We start from the raw sequence: 18,266 nt of genomic DNA, 5'->3' as shown, positions 1-18,266 counted from the left end.
GCTGCACAATATAATTGACCTTTCAGTATATTGTTGCACACACACCATCTATTTAGCAAATGCCCTTGTTATCAACAGCAGCCTTTTAAACTCACCTGAGCTAACAGGTATGTGCGCTGGTTACTCTGCTGCGCTTAAAATTTCTTTTTTGGTTTGCTACAATGCCTTTTCTGAAACGTTGTCTCCTTCTGCTGGAACACTGACTTCTTTCATTTAATGCCTGCAGACTATAAAAGAGAACCCAACCCAAAAAGTTTGGTTGATTAGTCTGTGGCATTCTGTTAAACTGTTGCTTATGGCGGTCTCTGTGAGCTTCTCAGCGACATTCAGCCAGCCAGGTATCCTGCCTGCAGTAGATGGAATGTGGCAATGGAACGCTGGCTGCGCGTGTCATAATAGGCTCTGAGCCTTTATATACCTGTGCACAGCAGCAGCCACCTTCAGTCTGCTGCTGGACAGCCAGCAGCAGCAGCAGCAGCAGGAGAGGTATGTAATCAGGAGCCCTCCTGCTAAGGGTAGACAGCTGCTCGTTCCACCCCACCCCCCGCCTTAATTGGTTCTCCTCCCTTCCAACGGTGTTGAGGCGGGTGGGAACAGCAGGGGGTGAAGGTGCTGTGTTTAAAGAGGTGGAGTTATGCAGATCTAAAACGCGTGGATTGCAGCAGCAGCAAGCCGAAAAGTGCAGGCATGTAAGGGATCTAGAGGTTGACAACATGTCTTCTTAACGGGAGTCCAGGAGCTCATCTCCACAAATGGACTTTTCAGGATCCTTGGGTGGCTCCGTAGTTTGAAACCAATTCTGGTTATCGCTTCTCGGCCTTTTGGCTAAGATCAAGTGTAGTATCTTTTGAAAAGGCGGTTTTGGATGTTGGCCGCCCTAGTAGATTGATACATTATGCACACTGGGGTTTAGGCGCTTGTTAGTACGCCAGGTGGCTAATATAGTCATCTGGTGGAAAGCATGGCCCCCCAGGATCGACGCCATTGGGCCGGGGAAGATCGAAAGCCCGAAGTGTGAAGTGCCCCAGGAGTGGTGACCCTGGGGTGCCTTAACTCACTGGGATTGGGAACCCCACTTGAGTTTATGGCACATTTGCACAAGCACTTCAAATTTTCTTTCTTCGCACACACCCTTATTCCGGGCCTTCTGGCCTTAGGATGGGGAATTTTTCAATTCCCGGTCGAAGGTCCGGGCAGTATTATACTGTGAAACCTTCACTATTTATTTAATTTCTTTGTCACTGTGTGTCCACTTATTCACGTGTGTCACGTCCTACTAGGATTTTGTCGGGATGCGGTTCCCTTACGGGTTCCTCTCTTGGCAGGTCTAGGGGGGGAGTGTGTGGCCATCAGGTTCCGCTCCCCCCTGAACCCCTCTGGCTCTCCTCTTTCGGGAGGAGAGCGTTGTTGGCTCCCCTCTTCCGGGAGGGGAGCACAGTCTTTGGCTCCCAGTGCCTTGCTCGGGTGAGAACTCGGGCAGGTGCTGGGGGTAAGATTGCGTCGCCTCTGGCTTCGGCTGGAGGTGGCTTTTTGTCCCTGTTCCTCGCTGTGGCCTTTTGGCTCGGAGGGACGGGGAATGGTTTGGGGGACCCTTCTCCTTTTGGAGAGGGTTTCAAGAAGACCAGCATGCTAGTGCACTTTTTTTGTGGCACTTGTCACTTTTTTAAGCGCACTCGGGTTTTGTACACGAATTCGGGCTAAAAAAAAAAAAAAAAAAAAAAAAAAAAAATCTGTTCTTATCAGTTTAATATCTGATACGTCCCCTATCTGGGGACCATATATTAAATGGATTTTTAGAACAGGGAGATGGAAAAAGAGCTTGCTCTGTCCACTCCACGCATTGACCTGGTATTGCAGTATCTCCAGGACCGGTGCACCCCTTCTTTAATGCAGTTTCTAAAACCAGAAAGAATTGAATTCAATGTTTTTTGTTCATTTTGCTTGTTTGTCGGATTTTGGGATGGACTCTTTGGCTTTGCTTTTCTTCTCCTCATTGGATTTTTCATGTTCAAAGTTGCAGAAGCCAGATTACAAGCTCATTTTGGTTCAACTTCAGCAACTGTGCATTGCATTGCCATGTAATGTGATGCAATGCTATCTTTCTAGCTCTCCCTTTTTACTTCCTTTTGGATAAACAGACATATTAGGCAAGCATTTTGGAGCTTTCACCTAAATAACTACAGGTGGTGAGATAAGCTGCACAATATAATTGACCTTTCAGTATATTGTTGCACACACACCATCTATTTAGCAAATGCCCTTGTTATCAACAGCAGCCTTTTAAACTCACCTGAGCTAACAGGTATGTGCGCTGGTTACTCTGCTGCGCTTAAAATTTCTTTTTTGGTTTGCTACAATGCCTTTTCTGAAACGTTGTCTCCTTCTGCTGGAACACTGACTTCTTTCATTTAATGCCTGCAGACTATAAAAGAGAACCCAACCCAAAAAGTTTGGTTGATTAGTCTGTGGCATTCTGTTAAACTGTTGCTTATGGCGGTCTCTGTGAGCTTCTCAGCGACATTCAGCCAGCCAGGTATCCTGCCTGCAGTAGATGGAATGTGGCAATGGAACGCTGGCTGCGCGTGTCATAATAGGCTCTGAGCCTTTATATACCTGTGCACAGCAGCAGCCACCTTCAGTCTGCTGCTGGACAGCCAGCAGCAGCAGCAGCAGGAGAGGTATGTAATCAGGAGCCCTCCTGCTAAGGGTAGACAGCTGCTCGTTCCACCCCACCCCCCGCCTTAATTGGTTCTCCTCCCTTCCAACGGTGTTGAGGCGGGTGGGAACAGCAGGGGGTGAAGGTGCTGTGTTTAAAGAGGTGGAGTTATGCAGATCTAAAACGCGTGGATTGCAGCAGCAGCAAGCCGAAAAGTGCAGGCATGTAAGGGATCTAGAGGTTGACAACATGTCTTCTTAACGGGAGTCCAGGAGCTCATCTCCACAAATGGACTTTTCAGGATCCTTGGGTGGCTCCGTAGTTTGAAACCAATTCTGGTTATCGCTTCTCGGCCTTATGGCTGCGATCTAGTGTTGGTTTTACTGGCATTGGTTGTAGTTGGAAGGTGCCTGGGGTACCCCGCCTCTTGGCCTTGGGTTCGGGTCCCACTCTTGTAGTGGGGCTTAGGCCCTTGCTGCTATAATGAGGTGGGCTTAGTCCCTGGGCAACGGGTTGCGATCCCAGCTGTACAGTCCTAGGATTGTTCAGCGACTCCTTAGTTGCGGAAATCCCCCATTATTGGTTGCGGAAATCCCCGTTTTCCTGTTGCGGAAATCCTTGTTTCACCATGGATTCAGATCCAGGTGAAATTCCGACCTATGCCCGGTTACGGCATACGGTGCGGTTTTACTTCCATGAGGGAGGTAAAGATAACAGAGGTTTACGTTTTATTGTGGATGATCTTCTTGTGAAATTTTTTTCAATCCAGAAATCCGAGATCCTTGCAATCCAAGACTACCCGAAGCGTGGTGTATACGATGTCACATTCACTGAAAAAGGTATCCACCAAGATTTTTGCCGTAAAATGAATGATCCTGATATAATTTACCAGAGAAAGCCAATCTTTAAAGGTGTTAAAATTGTCGAACATGAATTAGATGTGATAAAAACTGTAATTGTTAAAATTTACTCTCCTTATACAAAAGAAAGCGATGTTATTTCATTTTTATCCAATTATTTCAGCAAAGTGGTAAGCCATGGAAAAGTTATGAATGAGTGCGGAGTTTGGGCGTGTAAGTGGAAATTTACGGTGACATGTATTAAGGACCCTTCAAGCCCGGGGGGCATAAGACTTCCCCCAGCACGTTTTAGAATTGGAAACACGAATGGTGACCTCTTTTTTAATGGGATGCCGGCATTCTGTAGGAAATGCAAAAAATACGGCCATTCTAACTGTGACATTACTTGTGTAGCCTGTGGGAGCAAAGACCATAAAACTGAAAATTGTACAACTGGAATTTTTTGTAGCAACTGTGTTTCCAGAGGTCATGCTTTTTCTCATTGTCCTTTTAGGAATACCTCAAAGAGAGCTCAAGCTGGGCAAACAGAGAGACCTTCACCCCCTGAACCAGAAAAGCCCTCACCCCCTGACCAACCCTCGGCTGGTTCGGACAAGCCCGCGGAGGAGAATGAGGGGGAGAGTATGCAAATACCGACCGAGGATGGTGAGCCATGGTGTACTGTTGGAAACTCGAAGCAAAAGAGGGAACGGCGTGGTAACCCACAAACAGAAACCCCTGCGGAGGGACCGAGGGTGGGTGCTACAGGCCAATCCTCACCTTCGAATCCTCCTGGGAATACTCAAGGGCGCGAACAGTCTGGGCCAAAAAAACGCAGGTTGCACGGAGTGGATAGGGCACCTAAGGAAGTACCCCCACCGGAACCCCCGGATGGAAGTGGGAAACCTCAAACGGTGCCTTTACAGGGTGAGGAGGTTGCCAATGTCCCACCCCCTTCAGAAATGGAGGGGGAGATGGAGATGGCTGACTCAGTGATCCTGGAAACTCCTGAAAATAAGTGGTCAACGTCTGAGACGCATGTGCTCGATACGATTCCCCCAGATGGTGCCTCGATAGGGGTCCAAATGGGGGTTCGTGAGCAAAGAGGCAGGCAATACGACCAAGCAGAGTTGGACAGAATGGAACAAGAGTATATCCTGGGAGGTCTACGGTCTGGGACACTAACAGATGAGGAGTCCTCCGTGACGGGCTCTCTGTTGACGATCAATGATCCCTCATCTCCTGGAATAGAAATATAAACCAGCTGAGGTAAGAGTTTGAAAGAATGCTAAATTTCCTTTTTTTCTCTTATGGCAGGGATTAGCGGTTTTTCTCTTAACGCTAGAGGGTTGAAAACTAAGACCAGAAGAGTTGCTCTCTTTGATTTTTTATCCTCTCTAACAGCTACAGTTTTCTTTTTACAGGAATGCTGCATCCCACACAGTTTAAATTATACAGAATATGAGACTGATTGGGCACATGGACCCTCAGTATGGTCAGGATCAAACGGGTCCAGGTCAGCAGGGGTCGCCATTCTTTTTAAAGGGAATGTTTTTATTGACTCTGTTCAAGAGGTTTTACCAGGTAGAATTTTATTAGTAAAAGCTTTTATTGATGGTTTTAAATGGCAATTTTTAAACTTTTATGGAGCCACAGATAAGCAAGAAAGAGCTGATATGTTGAATATGTTACCCTTATTTATTAATGATTCTGTCCCTCTTATTTTATCAGGAGATTTTAATTGCATTTTAGGTGGAGAAAAAAGGTTCTCAAGCTCCACAAGTAGGAATTATGATAAAACGACTTTTATGTTAAAAAATGTCATACAAGATTTTAATTTAACAGATGTTTTTAAGGAGTGTAATAAAGACTTGCCTGCAGAGGAATGGGTAACCTGGAGCAACGTGAATTGTAGCTCCAGGATTGATTTTATTTTCTGCTCTAAAAATGTATTGCCTTTTAAATGTGAGCTTTTATCTAATGTTTTTTCTGATCACAAACTTTTATCCTTTTATGTGAAATGTAATGATTTTAAGAAAAAAGGAAAAGGTACCTGGAAGTTAAACATTTCCCCTTTAGAAGACCCCCAAGTTTTATCTGATTTTACTGAATTTTATTTACATTTTAAAAGAATAAGAGACCCCCATATCCCTATAAGTAGGTGGTGGGAAAAGATGAAAAAGAACATAAGAGATTTTTTTATGAAGGTTGGGGTCCAGAAAGCTAAAGAGAAAAGAGAATTTTATTGCCAACTCAACACTAGATTGGAGACCTTATATAAATTGAAGAGCCATGAGATTGAAGTAGATAAAGAAATTAGTGACTTAAAAAGTGAAATTCAGCATACCTTAGAACAGAGAGGTAAAGAGTTAATTTTCCATGCAAAGGTCCAACATGTTGAAAATAATGAAACCTGTTCACGATATTTTTTTAAATGTATGGTGAAAAATCGTGTTTTTATTGAATCAATGGAAGGTAAACAAGACATAGAGGGTATTTTAGCTAAAGTGCATGAATTTTATTCCGAGCTTTTTAACACAAAATCTGTTGATGACCATTTTATGAAAAGTACTTTGGATGAAATTACAAACTGTTTTAGACCCTGTCTCACAAGATGTTTTATTACAGAGTCTAACTGAAGATGAGATATCTGAGACCATAAGAAGCTTTAAGTCTGGTAAAGTACCGGGGCCTGATGGTATACCCATAGAATTTTATAAGGTTTTTTATGATATTTTACAGGAGGATTTATTTTATGTTTTTAACGAGGTTTTTAATACAAAAACCCTACCGAACTCCTGGAAGAAAGGTGAGGTCTCCCTTATATACAAAAAGGAAGACAAAACGCAACTAAGAAATTGGAGACCTATCACCCTTCTAAATTGTGATTACAAAATAATGGCAAAAATTTGTGCAAATAGACTTAAAAAGGTAATAGGTAACATAATCCACCCAAACCAAGTGTGTGGCATACCAGGAAGGAGTGTTTGGGAAAATTTGAATCTAATCAAAGATGTAATAGATGACACAAAGTCGAGGGGAAGTAAGCTGGCAGTCCTGTCTCTCGACTTTGAAAAAGCATTTGATAGAGTGTCACACCAATTCCTTTTTAATGTTTTAGCTAAAATGGGTATACCAGAAGGTTTTTTATGCTCTCTCAAAGCATTTTATCATGGTTGCACTAGTAAGGTTTTAGTAAATGGTTTTAAGACAAGTGATGTGTTTTTAAATTCTGGTGTAAAACAAGGTTGCCCTCTGTCCCCCTTGTTATTTATTTGTGCCCTTGAACCCCTACTCAGTGTCTTAAGGAGAGACAAGCAAATCCGAGGCGTCCATTTGCCAGGTGGGGGAGGGCTAGAAGCAAAAGTTACTGGATATATGGATGATGTAGCCATAACATGTAAAGATGACCTGTCTATCCGGAAAACACTACGGCAAGTGGAATACTTCTGTGGTGGATCTGGTTTTAAAGTAAATTTTAACAAAAGCTGTATTTTAAATGTGGGGAATATGATTTTAAATGATGTACCGGTTCCTGAATGTGACTCTGTAAAGATTCTAGGTGTGATTTTTAACGAAACAAACAAAGGTAAAGAAAGCTGGGATCTTGTGGCACAAAAGGTAAATCAAAAACTATGTATGTGGAGGTTGAGGAAATTAACAATGGAAGGGAAGGTACTAGTTATAAAAATGGTAATTGTGCCTTTGTTATTGTACTTAAGTTTGGTGTTTCCCCCCCCCACACATACCTTTACGAAAATAATCAAAGCTTGTTTCACTTTTTTCTGGAGCTCCAAGATGGAGAAATTGAAAAGAGAGTTAGTGGTCAAGCCTAAAGAGAAAGGCGGTAAAGATTTCCCCGATTTTAGAGCTTTTGTTTTAATAAGATTTTTTGTTTTATGTTTTAATGCACTGTCGAAAAATAGTTATTGGTCATATTTCATCCGTTTTAACACAGGTTATTTTATGAAACGTCATGGATGGTTTGAAACAGTTTTAAGTTCCCCATATGCTCTTAATACACCAGAAAGCTATAAGATTTTAGGAACTATTGTAAACACGTATGACTTAAAAGGGAAAAGTGCAGAAGACTTAAGAGATAGCAAGATGATTTTAAATGGTTTCAAACAAAAGGAATCAATTGTACAGATTGGGAATTTTAATGATAATAAATGTACTGACATATGGAAAGTTATTAATGAACCCTATCTTTTTAATTCCCAGAAGGACCTGGCCTGGAGCTGTGTGCATGATTGTCTTCCATGTCGGGCATTCCAACACCGAAGAGGACTCGTGAGAACTGCCAGATGTCCAAGACAAAGATGCCTCGGAGATGAGACTGTTTTACATGTTTTATGGACTTGTCACTTTGCACGACAAACATGGACTACAATATTTCCTTTGCTTCAAAAAATGACAAACATTAAGGATCTTACTTTTGAAACTGTCTTATTTGGTCGTGTGGAGTGCCCCAACGCCAGCAAGAGGATCATCGCATGGAAGACAATCAGTACCATCAAAGAAGCTCTATGGAAGGCCAGGAACATCCTTCTTTTTAAACACGATGTTTTATCTGTGAAAGATGTTTTAGAGTTGGCTTTTAGTGAAATGTATATGTATTATTTATTGGATAAAAAGAGAAATGTAATTTTATCAAAACAATGGCTGGTAAAAGAATGGAACACAGCAATCTAAACACATTGTCTGTATTTTAATGTAATTTTACTGCCTTATTGAACTGAAATCAATTTATGTACGAATGCATTTTAAAATGTAATGATTTTATGTTCATATCTAATGTATTGTAATTAAGTTTTATCCAATAAACGGGTGTACCTATGTTTGGGTACATTCCAAGTCAAAAAAAAAATCTGTTCTTATCAGTTTAATATCTGATACGTCCCCTATCTGGGGACCATATATTAAATGGATTTTTAGAACAGGGAGATGGAAAAAGAGCTTGCTCTGTCCACTCCACGCATTGACCTGGTATTGCAGTATCTCCAGGACCGGTGCACCCCTTCTTTAATGCAGTTTCTAAAATCAGAAAGAATTGAATTCAATGTTTTTTGTTCATTTTGCTTGTTTGTCGGATTTTGGGATGAACTCTTTGGCTTTGCTTTTCTTCTCCTCATTGGATTTTTCATGTTCAAAGTTGCAGAAGCCAGATTACAAGCTCATTTTGGTTCAACTTCAGCAACTGTGCATTGCATTGCCATGTAATGTGATGCAATGCTATCTTTCTAGCTCTCCCTTTTTACTTCCTTTTGGATAAACAGACATATTAGGCAAGCATTTTGGAGCTTTCACCTAAATAACTACAGGTGGTGAGATAAGCTGCACAATATAATTGACCTTTCAGTATATTGTTGCACACACACCATCTATTTAGCAAATGCCCTTGTTATCAACAGCAGCCTTTTAAACTCACCTGAGCTAACAGGTATGTGCGCTGGTTACTCTGCTGCGCTTAAAATTTCTTTTTTGGTTTGCTACAATGCCTTTTCTGAAACGTTGTCTCCTTCTGCTGGAACACTGACTTCTTTCATTTAATGCCTGCAGACTATAAAAGAGAACCCAACCCAAAAAGTTTGGTTGATTAGTCTGTGGCATTCTGTTAAACTGTTGCTTATGGCGGTCTCTGTGAGCTTCTCAGCGACATTCAGCCAGCCAGGTATCCTGCCTGCAGTAGATGGAATGTGGCAATGGAACGCTGGCTGCGCGTGTCATAATAGGCTCTGAGCCTTTATATACCTGTGCACAGCAGCAGCCACCTTCAGTCTGCTGCTGGACAGCCAGCAGCAGCAGCAGCAGCAGGAGAGGTATGTAATCAGGAGCCCTCCTGCTAAGGGTAGACAGCTGCTCGTTCCACCCCACCCCCCGCCTTAATTGGTTCTCCTCCCTTCCAACGGTGATGAGGCGGGTGGGAACAGCAGGGGGTGAAGGTGCTGTGTTTAAAGAGGTGGAGTTATGCAGATCTAAAACGCGTGGATTGCAGCAGCAGCAAGCCGAAAAGTGCAGGCATGTAAGGGATCTAGAGGTTGACAACATGTCTTCTTAACGGGAGTCCAGGAGCTCATCTCCACAAATGGACTTTTCAGGATCCTTGGGTGGCTCCGTAGTTTGAAACCAATTCTGGTTATCGCTTCTCGGCCTTTTGGCTAAGATCAAGTGTAGTATCTGTTCTTATCAGTTTAATATCTGATACGTCCCCTATCTGGGGACCATATATTAAATGGATTTTTAGAACAGGGAGATGGAAAAAGAGCTTGCTCTGTCCACTCCACGCATTGACCTGGTATTGCAGTATCTCCAGGACCGGTGCACCCCTTCTTTAATGCAGTTTCTAAAATCAGAAAGAATTGAATTCAATGTTTTTTGTTCATTTTGCTTGTTTGTCGGATTTTGGGATGGACTCTTTGGCTTTGCTTTTCTTCTCCTCATTGGATTTTTCATGTTCAAAGTTGCAGAAGCCAGATTACAAGCTCATTTTGGTTCAACTTCAGCAACTGTGCATTGCATTGCCATGTAATGTGATGCAATGCTATCTTTCTAGCTCTCCCTTTTTACTTCCTTTTGGATAAACAGACATATTAGGCAAGCATTTTGGAGCTTTCACCTAAATAACTACAGGTGGTGAGATAAGCTGCACAATATAATTGACCTTTCAGTATATTGTTGCACACACACCATCTATTTAGCAAATGCCCTTGTTATCAACAGCAGCCTTTTAAACTCACCTGAGCTAACAGGTATGTGCGCTGGTTACTCTGCTGCGCTTAAAATTTCTTTTTTGGTTTGCTACAATGCCTTTTCTGAAACGTTGTCTCCTTCTGCTGGAACACTGACTTCTTTCATTTAATGCCTGCAGACTATAAAAGAGAACCCAACCCAAAAAGTTTGGTTGATTAGTCTGTGGCATTCTGTTAAACTGTTGCTTATGGCGGTCTCTGTGAGCTTCTCAGCGACATTCAGCCAGCCAGGTATCCTGCCTGCAGTAGATGGAATGTGGCAATGGAACGCTGGCTGCGCGTGTCATAATAGGCTCTGAGCCTTTATATACCTGTGCACAGCAGCAGCCACCTTCAGTCTGCTGCTGGACAGCCAGCAGCAGCAGCAGCAGCAGGAGAGGTATGTAATCAGGAGCCCTCCTGCTAAGGGTAGACAGCTGCTCGTTCCACCCCACCCCCCGCCTTAATTGGTTCTCCTCCCTTCCAACGGTGATGAGGCGGGTGGGAACAGCAGGGGGTGAAGGTGCTGTGTTTAAAGAGGTGGAGTTATGCAGATCTAAAACGCGTGGATTGCAGCAGCAGCAAGCCGAAAAGTGCAGGCATGTAAGGGATCTAGAGGTTGACAACATGTCTTCTTAACGGGAGTCCAGGAGCTCATCTCCACAAATGGACTTTTCAGGATCCTTGGGTGGCTCCGTAGTTTGAAACCAATTCTGGTTATCGCTTCTCGGCCTTTTGGCTAAGATCAAGTGTAGTATCTGTTCTTATCAGTTTAATATCTGATACGTCCCCTATCTGGGGACCATATATTAAATGGATTTTTAGAACAGGGAGATGGAAAAAGAGCTTGCTCTGTCCACTCCACGCATTGACCTGGTATTGCAGTATCTCCAGGACCGGTGCACCCCTTCTTTAATGCAGTTTCTAAATTCAGAAAGAATTGAATTCAATGTTTTTTGTTCATTTTGCTTGTTTGTCGGATTTTGGGATGGACTCTTTGGCTTTGCTTTTCTTCTCCTCATTGGATTTTTCATGTTCAAAGTTGCAGAAGCCAGATTACAAGCTCATTTTGGTTCAACTTCAGCAACTGTGCATTGCATTGCCATGTAATGTGATGCAATGCTATCTTTCTAGCTCTCCCTTTTTACTTCCTTTTGGATAAACAGACATATTAGGCAAGCATTTTGGAGCTTTCACCTAAATAACTACAGGTGGTGAGATAAGCTGCACAATATAATTGACCTTTCAGTATATTGTTGCACACACACCATCTATTTAGCAAATGCCCTTGTTATCAACAGCAGCCTTTTAAACTCACCTGAGCTAACAGGTATGTGCGCTGGTTACTCTGCTGCGCTTAAAATTTCTTTTTTGGTTTGCTACAATGACTTTTCTGAAACGTTGTCTCCTTCTGCTGGAACACTGACTTCTTTCATTTAATGCCTGCAGACTATAAAAGAGAACCCAACCCAAAAAGTTTGGTTGATTAGTCTGTGGCATTCTGTTAAACTGTTGCTTATGGCGGTCTCTGTGAGCTTCTCAGCGACATTCAGCCAGCCAGGTATCCTGCCTGCAGTAGATGGAATGTGGCAATGGAACGCTGGCTGCGCGTGTCATAATAGGCTCTGAGCCTTTATATACCTGTGCACAGCAGCAGCCACCTTCAGTCTGCTGCTGGACAGCCAGCAGCAGCAGCAGCAGGAGAGGTATGTAATCAGGAGCCCTCCTGCTAAGGGTAGACAGCTGCTCGTTCCACCCCACCCCCCGCCTTAATTGGTTCTCCTCCCTTCCAACGGTGTTGAGGCGGGTGGGAACAGCAGGGGGTGAAGGTGCTGTGTTTAAAGAGGTGGAGTTATGCAGATCTAAAACGCGTGGATTGCAGCAGCAGCAAGCCGAAAAGTGCAGGCATGTAAGGGATCTAGAGGTTGACAACATGTCTTCTTAACGGGAGTCCAGGAGCTCATCTCCACAAATGGACTTTTCAGGATCCTTGGGTGGCTCCGTAGTTTGAAACCAATTCTGGTTATCGCTTCTCGGCCTTTTGGCTAAGATCAAGTGTAGTATCTGTTCTTATCAGTTTAATATCTGATACGTCCCCTATCTGGGGACCATATATTAAATGGATTTTTAGAACAGGGAGATGGAAAAAGAGCTTGCTCTGTCCACTCCACGCATTGACCTGGTATTGCAGTATCTCCAGGACCGGTGCACCCCTTCTTTAATGCAGTTTCTAAAATCAGAAAGAATTGAATTCAATGTTTTTTGTTCATTTTGCTTGTTTGTCGGATTTTGGGATGGACTCTTTGGCTTTGCTTTTCTTCTCCTCATTGGATTTTTCATGTTCAAAGTTGCAGAAGCCAGATTACAAGCTCATTTTGGTTCAACTTCAGCAACTGTGCATTGCATTGCCATGTAATGTGATGCAATGCTATCTTTCTAGCTCTCCCTTTTTACTTCCTTTTGGATAAACAGACATATTAGGCAAGCATTTTGGAGCTTTCACCTAAATAACTACAGGTGGTGAGATAAGCTGCACAATATAATTGACCTTTCAGTATATTGTTGCACACACACCATCTATTTAGCAAATGCCCTTGTTATCAACAGCAGCCTTTTAAACTCACCTGAGCTAACAGGTATGTGCGCTGGTTACTCTGCTGCGCTTAAAATTTCTTTTTTGGTTTGCTACAATGCCTTTTCTGAAACGTTGTCTCCTTCTGCTGGAACACTGACTTCTTTCATTTAATGCCTGCAGACTATAAAAGAGAACCCAACCCAAAAAGTTTGGTTGATTAGTCTGTGGCATTCTGTTAAACTGTTGCTTATGGCGGTCTCTGTGAGCTTCTCAGCGACATTCAGCCAGCCAGGTATCCTGCCTGCAGTAGATGGAATGTGGCAATGGAACGCTGGCTGCGCGTGTCATAATAGGCTCTGAGCCTTTATATACCTGTGCACAGCAGCAGCCACCTTCAGTCTGCTGCTGGACAGCCAGCAGCAGAAGCAGCAGGAGAGGTATGTAATCAGGAGCCCTCCTGCTAAGGGTAGACAGCTGCTCGTTCCACCCCACCCCCCGCCTTAATTGGTTCTCCTCCCTTCCAACGGTGTTGAGGCGGGTGGGAACAGCAGGGGGTGAAGGTGCTGTGTTTAAAGAGGTGGAGTTATGCAGATCTAAAACGCGTGGATTGCAGCAGCAGCAAGCCGAAAAGTGCAGGCATGTAAGGGATCTAGAGGTTGACAACATGTCTTCTTAACGGGAGTCCAGGAGCTCATCTCCACAAATGGACTTTTCAGGATCCTTGGGTGGCTCCGTAGTTTGAAACCAATTCTGGTTATCGCTTCTCGGCCTTTTGGCTAAGATCAAGTGTAGTATCTGTTCTTATCAGTTTAATATCTGATACGTCCCCTATCTGGGGACCATATATTAAATGGATTTTTAGAACAGGGAGATGGAAAAAGAGCTTGCTCTGTCCACTCCACGCATTGACCTGGTATTGCAGTATCTCCAGGACCGGTGCACCCCTTCTTTAATGCAGTTTCTAAAATCAGAAAGAATTGAATTCAATGTTTTTTGTTCATTTTGCTTGTTTGTCGGATTTTGGGATGGACTCTTTGGCTTTGCTTTTCTTCTCCTCATTGGATTTTTCATGTTCAAAGTTGCAGAAGCCAGATTACAAGCTCATTTTGGTTCAACTTCAGCAACTGTGCATTGCATTGCCATGTAATGTGATGCAATGCTATCTTTCTAGCTCTCCCTTTTTACTTCCTTTTGGATAAACAGACATATTAGGCAAGCATTTTGGAGCTTTCACCTAAATAACTACAGGTGGTGAGATAAGCTGCACAATATAATTGACCTTTCAGTATATTGTTGCACACACACCATCTATTTAGCAAATGCCCTTGTTATCAACAGCAGCCTTTTAAACTCACCTGAGCTAACAGGTATGTGCGCTGGTTACTCTGCTGCGCTTAAAATTTCTTTTTTGGTTTGCTACAATGCCTTTTCTGAAACGTTGTCTCCTTCTGCTGGAACACTGACTTCTTTCATTTAATGCCTGCAGACTATAAAAGAGAACCCAACCCAAAAAGTTTGGTTGATTAGTCTGTGGCATTCTGTTAAACTGTTGCTTATGGCGGTCTCTGTGAGCTTCTCAGCGACATTCAGCCAGCCAGGTATCCTGCCTGCAGTAGATGGAATGTGGCAATGGAACGCTGGCTGCGCGTGTCATAATAGGCTCTGAGCCTTTATATACCTGTGCACAGCAGCAGCCACCTTCAGTCTGCTGCTGGACAGCCAGCAGCAGCAGCAGCAGGAGAGGTATGTAATCAGGAGCCCTCCTGCTAAGCGTAGACAGCTGCTCGTTCCACCCCACCCCCCGCCTTAATTGGTTCTCCTCCCTTCCAACGGTGTTGAGGCGGGTGGGAACAGCAGGGGGTGAAGGTGCTGTGTTTAAAGAGTTGGAGTTATGCAGATCTAAAACGCGTGGATTGCAGCAGCAGCAAGCCGAAAAGTGCAGGCATGTAAGGGATCTAGAGGTTGACAACATGTCTTCTTAACGGGAGTCCAGGAGCTCATCTCCACAAATGGACTTTTCAGGATCCTTGGGTGGCTCCGTAGTTTGAAACCAATTCTGGTTATCGCTTCTCGGCCTTTTGGCTAAGATCAAGTGTAGTATCTGTTCTTATCAGTTTAATATCTGATACGTCCCCTATCTGGGGACCATATATTAAATGGATTTTTAGAACAGGGAGATGGAAAAAGAGCTTGCTCTGTCCACTCCACGCATTGACCTGGTATTGCAGTATCTCCAGGACCGGTGCACCCCTTCTTTAATGCAGTTTCTAAAATCAGAAAGAATTGAATTCAATGTTTTTTGTTCATTTTGCTTGTTTGTCGGATTTTGGGATGGACTCTTTGGCTTTGCTTTTCTTCTCCTCATTGGATTTTTCATGTTCAAAGTTGCAGAAGCCAGATTACAAGCTCATTTTGGTTCAACTTCAGCAACTGTGCATTGCATTGCCATGTAATGTGATGCAATGCTATCTTTCTAGCTCTCCCTTTTTACTTCCTTTTGGATAAACAGACATATTAGGCAAGCATTTTGGAGCTTTCACCTAAATAACTACAGGTGGTGAGATAAGCTGCACAATATAATTGACCTTTCAGTATATTGTTGCACACACACCATCTATTTAGCAAATGCCCTTGTTATCAACAGCAGCCTTTTAAACTCACCTGAGCTAACAGGTATGTGCGCTGGTTACTCTGCTGCGCTTAAAATTTCTTTTTTGGTTTGCTACAATGCCTTTTCTGAAACGTTGTCTCCTTCTGCTGGAACACTGACTTCTTTCATTTAATGCCTGCAGACTATAAAAGAGAACCCAACCCAAAAAGTTTGGTTGATTAGTCTGTGGCATTCTGTTAAACTGTTGCTTATGGCGGTCTCTGTGAGCTTCTCAGCGACATTCAGCCAGCCAGGTATCCTGCCTGCAGTAGATGGAATGTGGCAATGGAACGCTGGCTGCGCGTGTCATAATAGGCTCTGAGCCTTTATATACCTGTGCACAGCAGCAGCCACCTTCAGTCTGCTGCTGGACAGCCAGCAGCAGCAGCAGCAGGAGAGGTATGTAATCAGGAGCCCTCCTGCTAAGGGTAGACAGCTGCTCGTTCCACCCCACCCCCCGCCTTAATTGGTTCTCCTCCCTTCCAACGGTGTTGAGGCGGGTGGGAACAGCAGGGGGTGAAGGTGCTGTGTTTAAAGAGGTGGAGTTATGCAGATCTAAAACGCGTGGATTGCAGCAGCAGCAAGCCGAAAAGTGCAGGCATGTAAGGGATCTAGAGGTTGACAACATGTCTTCTTAACGGGAGTCCAGGAGCTCATCTCCACAAATGGACTTTTCAGGATCCTTGGGTGGCTCCGTAGTTTGAAACCAATTCTGGTTATCGCTTCTCGGCCTTTTGGCTAAGATCAAGTGTAGTATCTGTTCTTATCAGTTTAATATCTGATACGTCCCCTATCTGGGGACCATATATTAAATGGATTTTTAGAACAGGGAGATGGAAAAAGAGCTTGCTCTGTCCACTCCACGCATTGACCTGGTATTGCAGTATCTCCAGGACCGGTGCACCCCTTCTTTAATGCAGTTTCTAAAATCAGAAAGAATTGAATTCAATGTTTTTTGTTCATTTTGCTTGTTTGTCGGATTTTGGGATGGACTCTTTGGCTTTGCTTTTCTTCTCCTCATTGGATTTTTCATGTTCAAAGTTGCAGAAGCCAGATTACAAGCTCATTTTGGTTCAACTTCAGCAACTGTGCATTGCATTGCCATGTAATGTGATGCAATGCTATCTTTCTAGCTCTCCCTTTTTACTTCCTTTTGGATAAACAGACATATTAGGCAAGCATTTTGGAGCTTTCACCTAAATAACTACAGGTGGTGAGATAAGCTGCACAATATAATTGACCTTTCAGTATATTGTTGCACACACACCATCTATTTAGCAAATGCCCTTGTTATCAACAGCAGCCTTTTAAACTCACCTGAGCTAACAGGTATGTGCGCTGGTTACTCTGCTGCGCTTAAAATTTCTTTTTTGGTTTGCTACAATGCCTTTTCTGAAACGTTGTCTCCTTCTGCTGGAACACTGACTTCTTTCATTTAATGCCTGCAGACTATAAAAGAGAACCCAACCCAAAAAGTTTGGTTGATTAGTCTGTGGCATTCTGTTAAACTGTTGCTTATGGCGGTCTCTGTGAGCTTCTCAGCGACATTCAGCCAGCCAGGTATCCTGCCTGCAGTAGATGGAATGTGACAATGGAACGCTGGCTGCGCGTGTCATAATAGGCTCTGAGCCTTTATATACCTGTGCACAGCAGCAGCCACCTTCAGTCTGCTGCTGGACAGCCAGCAGCAGCAGCAGCAGGAGAGGTATGTAATCAGGAGCCCTCCTGCTAAGGGTAGACAGCTGCTCGTTCCACCCCACCCCCCGCCTTAATTGGTTCTCCTCCCTTCCAACGGTGTTGAGGCGGGTGGGAACAGCAGGGGGTGAAGGTGCTGTGTTTAAAGAGGTGGAGTTATGCAGATCTAAAACGCGTGGATTGCAGCAGCAGCAAGCCGAAAAGTGCAGGCATGTAAGGGATCTAGAGGTTGACAACATGTCTTCTTAACGGGAGTCCAGGAGCTCATCTCCACAAATGGACTTTTCAGGATCCTTGGGTGGCTCCGTAGTTTGAAACCAATTCTGGTTATCGCTTCTCGGCCTTTTGGCTAAGATCAAGTGTAGTATCTGTTCTTATCAGTTTAATATCTGATACGTCCCCTATCTGGGGACCATATATTAAATGGATTTTTAGAACAGGGAGATGGAAAAAGAGCTTGCTCTGTCCACTCCACGCATTGACCTGGTATTGCAGTATCTCCAGGACCGGTGCACCCCTTCTTTAATGCAGTTTCTAAAATCAGAAAGAATTGAATTCAATGTTTTTTGTTCATTTTGCTTGTTTGTCGGATTTTGGGATGGACTCTTTGGCTTTGCTTTTCTTCTCCTCATTGGATTTTTCATGTTCAAAGTTGCAGAAGCCAGATTACAAGCTCATTTTGGTTCAACTTCAGCAACTGTGCATTGCATTGCCATGTAATGTGATGCAATGCTATCTTTCTAGCTCTCCCTTTTTACTTCCTTTTGGATAAACAGACATATTAGGCAAGCATTTTGGAGCTTTCACCTAAATAACTACAGGTGGTGAGATAAGCTGCACAATATAATTGACCTTTCAGTATATTGTTGCACACACACCATCTATTTAGCAAATGCCCTTGTTATCAACAGCAGCCTTTTAAACTCACCTGAGCTAACAGGTATGTGCGCTGGTTACTCTGCTGCGCTTAAAATTTCTTTTTTGGTTTGCTACAATGCCTTTTCTGAAACGTTGTCTCCTTCTGCTGGAACACTGACTTCTTTCATTTAATGCCTGCAGACTATAAAAGAGAACCCAACCCAAAAAGTTTGGTTGATTAGTCTGTGGCATTCTGTTAAAC

At 43.4% G+C, this 18,266-nt stretch overlaps 8 non-coding genes and 2 pseudogenes across 8 annotated transcripts; all 10 read left to right on the top strand.

Annotated features, from left to right (window-relative positions):
• Positions 1-805: 805 nt before the first annotated feature.
• Positions 806-897, top strand: LOC141180040 (U2 spliceosomal RNA; annotated as a pseudogene).
• Positions 898-1,657: 760 nt separating this feature from the next.
• LOC141179908 (U2 spliceosomal RNA) lies at positions 1,658-1,882 on the top strand (annotated as a pseudogene).
• A 6,447-nt stretch (positions 1,883-8,329) lies between these two features.
• Positions 8,330-8,518, top strand: LOC141179742 (U2 spliceosomal RNA). Its single transcript, XR_012255721.1, has one exon. It is a non-coding gene; the product is annotated as a U2 spliceosomal RNA (small nuclear RNA).
• A 1,118-nt stretch (positions 8,519-9,636) lies between these two features.
• Positions 9,637-9,827, top strand: LOC141180344 (U2 spliceosomal RNA). Its single transcript, XR_012256099.1, has one exon. It is a non-coding gene; the product is annotated as a U2 spliceosomal RNA (small nuclear RNA).
• A 1,118-nt stretch (positions 9,828-10,945) lies between these two features.
• LOC141180343 (U2 spliceosomal RNA) lies at positions 10,946-11,136 on the top strand. The gene has a single exon (XR_012256098.1). It is a non-coding gene; the product is annotated as a U2 spliceosomal RNA (small nuclear RNA).
• A 1,115-nt stretch (positions 11,137-12,251) lies between these two features.
• LOC141180341 (U2 spliceosomal RNA) lies at positions 12,252-12,442 on the top strand. Its single transcript, XR_012256096.1, has one exon. It is a non-coding gene; the product is annotated as a U2 spliceosomal RNA (small nuclear RNA).
• Positions 12,443-13,557: 1,115 nt separating this feature from the next.
• LOC141180339 (U2 spliceosomal RNA) lies at positions 13,558-13,748 on the top strand. The gene has a single exon (XR_012256095.1). It is a non-coding gene; the product is annotated as a U2 spliceosomal RNA (small nuclear RNA).
• A 1,115-nt stretch (positions 13,749-14,863) lies between these two features.
• Positions 14,864-15,054, top strand: LOC141180338 (U2 spliceosomal RNA). Its single transcript, XR_012256094.1, has one exon. It is a non-coding gene; the product is annotated as a U2 spliceosomal RNA (small nuclear RNA).
• Positions 15,055-16,169: 1,115 nt separating this feature from the next.
• Positions 16,170-16,360, top strand: LOC141180337 (U2 spliceosomal RNA). The gene has a single exon (XR_012256093.1). It is a non-coding gene; the product is annotated as a U2 spliceosomal RNA (small nuclear RNA).
• Positions 16,361-17,475: 1,115 nt separating this feature from the next.
• LOC141180336 (U2 spliceosomal RNA) lies at positions 17,476-17,666 on the top strand. The gene has a single exon (XR_012256092.1). It is a non-coding gene; the product is annotated as a U2 spliceosomal RNA (small nuclear RNA).
• Positions 17,667-18,266: the final 600 nt, after the last annotated feature.

The sequence above is a fragment of the Phyllobates terribilis genome, unplaced genomic scaffold (assembly GCF_046119375.1).
Source record: "Phyllobates terribilis strain yellow unplaced genomic scaffold, ASM4611937v1 Scaffold_30__1_contigs__length_15301838, whole genome shotgun sequence".
Taxonomy (NCBI): Eukaryota; Metazoa; Chordata; class Amphibia; order Anura; family Dendrobatidae; genus Phyllobates; species Phyllobates terribilis.
Note: the sequence above shows the minus strand (reverse complement) of the source record. Positions and strands in the feature narration are given on the sequence as shown.